At 46.0% G+C, this 8,316-nt stretch overlaps 1 pseudogene across 1 annotated transcript; it reads right to left on the reverse strand.

Moving 5' to 3' along the window:
• Positions 1-1,680: 1,680 nt before the first annotated feature.
• Positions 1,681-4,196, reverse strand: LOC105527280 (annotated as a pseudogene). The gene has a single exon (XR_001004208.1). The product of XR_001004208.1 is annotated as a V-type proton ATPase catalytic subunit A pseudogene (transcript).
• Between the last annotated feature and the right edge of the window lie 4,120 nt (positions 4,197-8,316).

Here is an 8,316-nt window from a genome sequence, read left to right on the forward strand (position 1 = left end):
AGAAAGAAGGGAAAAAAGGAAGGTAGAAAAGAAGTAAAGAAAGAAAGCAAAAAAGCCTACAGCACCCGATATACCCAGGCGGTCTCCCATCCAAGTGCTAACCACTGCCTGACTCTGCTTAGCTTCGGAGATCAGAAGCAATCCGACGCGTTTAGGGTGGAATGGCCCGGTGGTCTCCCATCCAAGAACTAACCAGGCCCAAGCCTTCATAGCTTCGGAGATCAGAGGAGATCGGGCGTGCTCAAGGAAGATATGGCCCAGAGGCGCCTGGCTGCCCCAAGAGCCCTGCCCAGCCATGCCCTCCAGCTTCCAGCCCGCCCCGCCACCCCGGGAACGCGGGGCTGGGATCGGGACCCCTGAGCCGCTCGCCCGCGGCCTTCCCCCGGCTCCCGAGCTCCCGAGCTTCCACCACGTTGGGCCCGCTCGGAACGAGGAGTGCTCCGAGGCGTCAGGGCCCAGGGACCATGATCCTGGGACCCCGTCCGGTCATCTGCCCTGTCGCGCAAGTATTCTTTTGGATCCCTGGTGGCTCAGGATCTCCTGCGAGGCCCCCTCTTGCCCCACCCACCCAGAGCCATCAGGGCTGGCCAAGGGCGAATAACTAGCCCAGCCGCGCGTGGCCTTTTTCTCACAACGCCCCCACCATGGTTGCTTGTCCTGACCAAGACCCGGCCGGTGGGCAAGAGAGTGTGGGGGCTGGGGCATTGGGCGATGGCCCTGCTTTGCCCTAGGCTGGCACTAGAGCCAGTGGCCTGATCCCCGGTGAGTGTTGCTGAGAGATACCCAGTCACACCCCACCACCACCAGGAGCAAATCCACAGCCCCACACACAGACACACCAGGGCGCTTGAGCCCACGAACCCATACGAGCGCACGCACACACACAGACACACACACACACACACACGCACACAAAAACGGCTTGAAGGAGAGCAAGGAAGAGATGGATGGAGAGATTGAAACTGAGGGAGGGAGAGAGACAAGGAGCGAGAGAGACAGGGGAGGGGGAGAGGGAAAGAGACAGAATGGCAGAGAAAGAGAAAGGGACAGAGAAGGAGAGAGAGACAGAAAGAGGGAAGGCGACAGAAGTAGCGCCACATGATTCTCAGAAGCTTAAGCTTCCAAGATGTTTAAGGAAAATAAAGAAGGTGTGATGTGGATCAAGTTTTCAGTGATTGTTTTAAATGTAATTTTAAAAAGAACTTCTAGTAATGAAGTATATAATAGTCCTTGATACTAAATTTTTTCTAGTGAAATAAACTATGCTTTAATAAGACAATGTTGCTCTAAGTTTGACCACCTGATTCTTTTCTTCTCTTTTTCAGAGGGTACTGTTTCATTTATTGTGCGAGCCCCACAAATGTCTATTTTAAAAAGAGACACCCTAGCCGGGCGTCGTGGCTCATGCCTGTAATCCCAGCACTTTGGGAGGCTGAGGCTGGCAGATCACCTGAGGTCGGGAGTTCGAGACCAGCCTGAACAATATGGTGAAACCCCGTTTCTACTAAAAATACAAAATTAGCTGGGCATGGTGAAGCATGCCTGTATAATCCCAGTTACTCAGGAGGCTGAGGCAGGAGAATCATTTGAACCTGGGAGGCTGAGGTTGCAGTGAGCCAAGATTGCGCCATTGCACCCCAGCCTGGGCAACAAAAGTGAAACTCCGTCTCAAAAAAAATAAAATAAAATAAATAAAAAATAAAAATAAAGTCCCCAATAGTTTCTCACAAATATTCCTGATTTACACTGGGGGAAGCAATGCATAATTGGAACATTAATCATTATGTTTTTGAAAATTAAATATTTCCTGCAAAGCAATTCCTCTGCAAAATGCTAAGCTGCCAATGAGCTTACCACAATAGATATTGAGTCATTTCACAAAGTACCTGTTCAAAAGTTATAGAAACCTGGCCTTCCATTTCAAATTCACTGCAAAGAGGGTACATGCAGTACTCCTATTTACAACTTAATAGAGATAAGGAAAGGGCATACCTAGGACAAAGAGGGTCATCACCCTACATACAAGTTTACAGTAGTGTAACCATAATATATATTTACTATATTCACCACTTCAGATAAAGGAAGAAGAGGGAGGCCCTTCACAACACTAAAACAAAAGAATGTTAGTTTTATATAAGACCTACCAAAAAAACAGGAAAACAAACAACACACATAGGCACTAGTCTCAAAGCTGCACAATGAAGAAGCAAAGAGTTTGAGATGAGAAATTCAGGAAAATATACACATAGGAGCTTGTTGAGGAAAAGGAAATCACAGTTCTAATCTTCAAGGCTTCTAATCTTCAAGGCTACGAAATGCATTCTGCAAATCTTCAAGAAGTTGTGCATAGTCGCTCTTGATCTTTGCCTCACCATCTTTCAGTGGATCCTTGAATTTCATGGAGGAATGTTTACAGAGGATGTCTCCCATGTGCTCATGAATAATAGACCATGTGATTTTATTGTCACTCTGGGCAGTGGTTTCCACAGCTCTACGAGCCATATCACAAAATACAATCATGTTGGACAGCATCCCTACTGTCTCGTAGAATGGACAGAACCTGTCATAAGGAGTATATCCATTTTGTTGTAGGAAATCATCTTTGATAAGTTTTGTGATTTTATCCAGAGTGATTTTATCTGTTTCTGCCAAAGAAGCCTTTCCGACAAGGTGTACAATTTCTGCCAGGTCTTCTTCTTGCAGAATTTCATTAGCTTTTGTCCTCAGAGGAAGGAACTCTGTGAAGTGTTTGTCATAGTATTCATCCAAGGCACGCATATACTTGCTGTAGCTGATGAGCCAATTGACAGAGGGGAAATGCTTATGCTGAGCTAGTTTCTTATCTAAGCCCCAGTACACCTGAACGATACCAAGAGTGGCAGATGTAACTGGATCAGAAAAATCATCACCAGGTGGAGAAACTGCTCCTACAATGCTGACACTCCCTTCTCTTTCAGTATGTCCAAGACATTTCACCCTGCCTGCTCATTCATAAAAAGAGGCCAGATGGGCACCAAGATAGGCTAGATATCCACTATCTGCAGGCATTTCAGCTAAACAACCAGAGATTTCTCTAAGGGCCTCAGCCCATCTAGAGGTAGTGTCAGCCATCATACTGACATGATAGCCCATGTCACGGAAGTATTCTGACAGTGTGATTCCAGTATTAATAGAGGTTTCTGTAGCAGCAACAGGCATATTGGAGGTATTGGTTACCAAAGCTGTCCTTTTCATAATTGACTCTACCTTACTTACCATCAACCTCCATTGTGAGCTCTGGGAAGTCCTGGAGGACTTCAGACATCTCATTTCCTCTTTCACCACATCCTACATAGATTGTTACATCACTGTTAGAATACTTGGATAGAGACTGTGATATCACTGTCTTTCCACAGCCAAAGGCTCCCAGGATAGCAGTAGTTCCTCCCTGGACACACGGAAAAAGGGCATCAAGGACTCTCTGGCCAGTCAGCAGAGGATGATTGGCTGGCAGCTTCTCAGTGACAGATAGAACTTGACGTACAGGCCATACTTGCACCATGGTGAACTTCTCCTTTACACCTTCAAATTCAAGCTCCAAGACAACATCAGAGGTATCATAATTTCCAGGTGGAGCAATATAAGTTACAGTTCCTCTGTTTCATGGGGGTAACATGATTTCGTGTTTGATAAGCAAGTTCTCATTGACAATTCCATAAATGTCTCCACCAGTGATATGACTACCAACCCGTAGGTTTTTGCAAGGTGTAAAGTCCCATTTGTTATCTCTGCTAAGAGCAGACACGTTTACTCCTCTGGGGATGTAGATGCTTTGGGTCTGACTGCTGATATCCAACAAAGGTCTTTGAATACCATCAAAAATGGCTCCCATAATGCCAGGACTGAGCTCTACAGAGAGGGGTTTATCAGTGCAAAGTACAAGATCTCCAACAGAAACACCAGAAGTTTCTTCATACACCTGAATAGTAGCCATGTCACCCTCCAATCGAATAATCTCTCCAACCAACTCGCTGTGGCCCACTCTCACCAGCTGCACCCGCCATGTCACAGGCTGTAACCACAGGTCCTGAGACCCCATGCACATAACCAAATGTGCTTTCTTTATCTTCATCGAGTATTTTGGGTAGCTTGGAAAAATCCATGTTAGTTTACCTGCTGGGGCATGAGGAGCAGAGACCGTACCGACCGAGGACCCAGAGGCTCTGAGGGTCTTGACTCTTTATCCAATTTGCCAGTCTGTGCCTCTTAATTGAGGCATTTATCCTATTTACATTTAAGGTTAACATTGTTATGTGTGAATTTTATCCTGTCACTATGATGCTAGCTGGTTATTTTGCCCATTAGTTGAGGCAGTTTCTTTACAGTGTGGATGGTCTTTACAGTTTAGTATGTTTTTGCAGTTGCTGGTACTGGTTTTTCCTTTTCATATTTGTGCTTCTTTCAGGAGCTCTTGTAAGGCAGGACTAGTGGTGACAAAATCTCCTAGCATTTGCTGATCTGTAAAGGATTTTATTTCTCCTTCACTTATGAAGTTTGGCTCAGAAGGATATGAAATTCTGGGTTGAAAATTCTTTTCTTTAAGAATGTTGAATATTGATCCCCACTCTCTTCTGGCTTGTAGAGTTTCTGCTGAGAGATCAGGTGTTAGTCTGGTGGGCTTCCCTTTGTGTGTAACCCAACCTTTCTCTCTGACTGCCCTTAACATCTTTTCCTTCATTTCAACCTTGGTGGATCTGATGAGTATATGTCTTGGGGTTGCTCTTCTGAAGGAGTATTTTTGTGCTCTTCTATTTCCTGAATTTGAATATGGCCTGACTTGCTGGGTTGGAGAAGTTCTCCTGGGTAATATCCTGAGGAATGTTTTCCAACTTGGTTTCATTCTCTCCGCCACTTTCAGGTACACCAATCTAACGTAGATTTGGTCTTTTCATATCCCATATTTCTAGGGTCTTAGTTCATTCCTTTCATTCTTTTTTCTCTACTCTTGTCTTCACGCTTTATTTCACTAAGATGATCTTCAATCTCTGATATCTTTTTTTTCCACTTGATCAATTCAGCTATTGATACTTGTATATGCTTCACAAAGTTCTCATGCTGTGTTTTTCAGCTCCATCAGGTCATTTATTCTCTTCTCTAAACTGCTTATTCTCATTAGCAATTCCTCTAACACTTTTTCAAGGTTATTACTTTCTTTGCTTTGGGTTAGAACATGCTCCTTTAGCTCGGAGAAGTTTGTTATTACCCACCTTCTGAGGCCTACTTCTGTCAATTCATCAAACTCATTCTCCGTCCAGTTTTGTTCCCTTGCTAGTGAGGAGTTGTGATCCTTTGGAGGAGAAGAGGCATTCTGGTTTTTGGAATTTTCAGCCTTTTGCACTGTTTATTCCTCATCTTTGTGGATTTATCTACCTTTGGCCTTTCATGTTGGTGACCTTAAGATGGGGTTTCTGTGTGGACATCATTTTGTTGATGTTTTTGCTACTCCCTTCTGTTTGTTGGTTTTCCTTCTAACAGTCAGGCCCCACTGCTGCAGGTCTGCTGGAGTTTGATGAAGGTTCACTCCAGACCCTGTTTGCCTGGGTATCACCAGTGGATGCTGTAAAACAGCAAAGATTGCTGCCTGGTCCTTCCTCTGGAAGCTTCATCCCAGAGGATGCCAGCTGGAGCTCTCCTGTATCAAGTGTCTCTCAATCCCTGCTTGGAGATTTCTCCAAATTAGGAGGCATGGGAATCAGGTACCCACTTGAGGAAGCAGTCTGTCCCTTAGCAGAGCTTGAGCGCTGTGCAGGGAGATCTAATGCTCTCTTTAGAGCCAGTAGGCAGGAACTTTTAAGTCTGCTGAAGCTGTGCCCACAGCTGCCCCTTCCCCCAGGTGCTGTGTTCCAAGGGGGTGGCAGTTTTATCTATAAGCACCTGACTGGGGTTGCTGCCTTTCCTTCAGAGATGCCCTGCCCAGAGAGGAGGAATCTAGAGAGTAACCCCAGGAATTCTGATGGAAGAGACTCCTGGCTGATCACAGGCATTCTAATAATAGGAACATCTTGGTGACCCCAGGCACTCTAATTAGAGAGACTCCTGGCTGACCGCAGACATTGTAATGATAGAGACACCTGGGCAACCTCAAACATTCTAACCAAAGACACTCCTGACATTCTAATGATTGTCATAACTTGTCAACCCCAGTCATTCTAATGGAAGAAACGTCTAATGGATCCCAGGCATTGTAATGATAAAGATTCCTGGGACCCTAGGCATTCTAATGAAAGAGACTACTGGCCAACCCCAGGCATGCTAATAAAAAAGACACCTGGGTGACCCCAGCCATTCTAATGATAGAGACACCTGGGCAACCCCAGGCACTCTAATGGGAGAGACTCATGGCTGAACTCGGGCATTGTAATGATAGAGAAACCTGGGCAACCACAGATATTCTAATGGGAGAGATTTCTGACTGACCCCAAGCATTCTAATGATGGAGACATCTGGGCAATCTCAGGCATTCTAATGGGAGCGACTCCTGTTTGATGCCAGGCATTTGAATGACAAAGACACCTAATTGACCCCAATCATTCTAATGAAAGAGACTCCTGGAGGACCCCACTCATTCTGGTAACAGAGACACCTGGGTGACCCAAGGCTTTCTTTTTTTTTTTTGAGACAGAGTCTCGCTCTGTTGCCCAGGCTAGAGTGCAGTAGCACAATCTCAGCTCACTAAAACCTCTGCCTCCTGGGTTCAAGCAAGCAATTCTCCTGCCTCAGCCTCTAGAGTAGCTGGGACTACAGCTGAAGACCACTGCATCCAGCTAATTTTTGTATTTTTAGTAGAGATGGGGTTTCACCATCTTGGCCAGGCTGTTCTCGATCTCCTGACATCGTGATCCACCTGCTTCGGCCTCCCAAAGCGCTGGAACCACAGGCATGAGCTACAGTGCCCTAGTGCCCTGCCAATCCGAGGCACTCTAATGGGAGGGGCTTTTAGTGGACTCCATGCATTCTAATGAGAGAGACACCTGGGAGACCCCTGGCATTCTAATGGGAGAGTCTTAGGGCCAACCTCAGGCATTCTAATGAAAAAGATACCTGGGCAATTTCAGGCATTCTAATGATACAGACACATGGGAGACCCCAGACATTCTATTGAAGAGAATTCTGGCTGACCCCAGGCATTATAATTATAATTATGGAGACAGCTGGAAGATTCTAGGCATTCTAATAAGAAAGACTCCTGGCCAATTCCAGGCATCCTAATAATAGGTACACCCAGGCGACGCCAGGCATTCAAATTGGAGCGACTCCTGGCCGATCTCAGGAGTGCTAATGATAGAGACAACTTGGCGACCCTAACCATTCTAATGGAAGAGACCTCTGGCGGACCACAGGTGTTCTAATGCCAGGCAACACCTGGTATTCTAATGATAGAGGCTCCTGGATGACCCCAGGCATTTTAAAGGGAGAAACTTTTGGCCAACCCCAGGCATTTTAATGATAGAGACACCTGGGCGACCTTAGGCATTCTAATGGAAAAATCTTTTGTTCGAATGCAGGCATTATAATGAAGCATTCTAATCAAAGGGACACCTTGGTGACTTTGGCATTCTAAAAGGAGAGACTTCTGGCTGAACCCAGGCATTCTAATGATAGAGACCCCTCTGCGACCCAGGCATTCTAATAGGGGAAACCACTCTCTGACCCCAGGCATTCTAATGACAGAGACATCAGGGCAACCCAAGGCGTTCTAAATTTAGAGACACCTGGGTGACCTCAGGCATTCTAATGGAAGAGGCACCTGGGTCCCCCAGGCATTCTAATGGGAGAGACACCTGGCCAATTCCACGCAGTCTAATGGGCAAGACACCTGGGCTACTTCAGGCAGTCTAATGATAGAGACACCTGTGCAGCCCAAGACATTCTAATAGGAGTGACTCCTGCCCAACCCCAGGCATTGTAATGATAGAAACACCTAGGCAAACACAGGTCTTCTAATGGGAGAAGAGACTCCTATCCGACCTCAGGCATTCTAATAATGGAGACATCTAGGTGACACCAGGCATTCAAATGGGAGAGATTTCTCACCATCCCCAGGCATCCTAATGATAGAGACAGAATGGTAACACCAGGCGTTCTAATGGAAGAGATCCCAGACTAACCCTGGGTATTCTATTGACAGAGTCATCTGGGTGGTCCCAGGCACTTTAATAATAATGACACCTGGGGCGATCCCAAGAATTCTATAGAGAGAGACTCCTGGCTGATTCCAGGCATTCTAATGGATAAGACTCCTGGGCTACTTCAGGCAGTCTAATGATAGAGACACCT

This window comes from Colobus angolensis, unplaced genomic scaffold (genome assembly GCF_000951035.1).
Source record: "Colobus angolensis palliatus isolate OR3802 unplaced genomic scaffold, Cang.pa_1.0 Scaffold610, whole genome shotgun sequence".
Classification (NCBI taxonomy): domain Eukaryota; kingdom Metazoa; phylum Chordata; class Mammalia; order Primates; family Cercopithecidae; genus Colobus; species Colobus angolensis.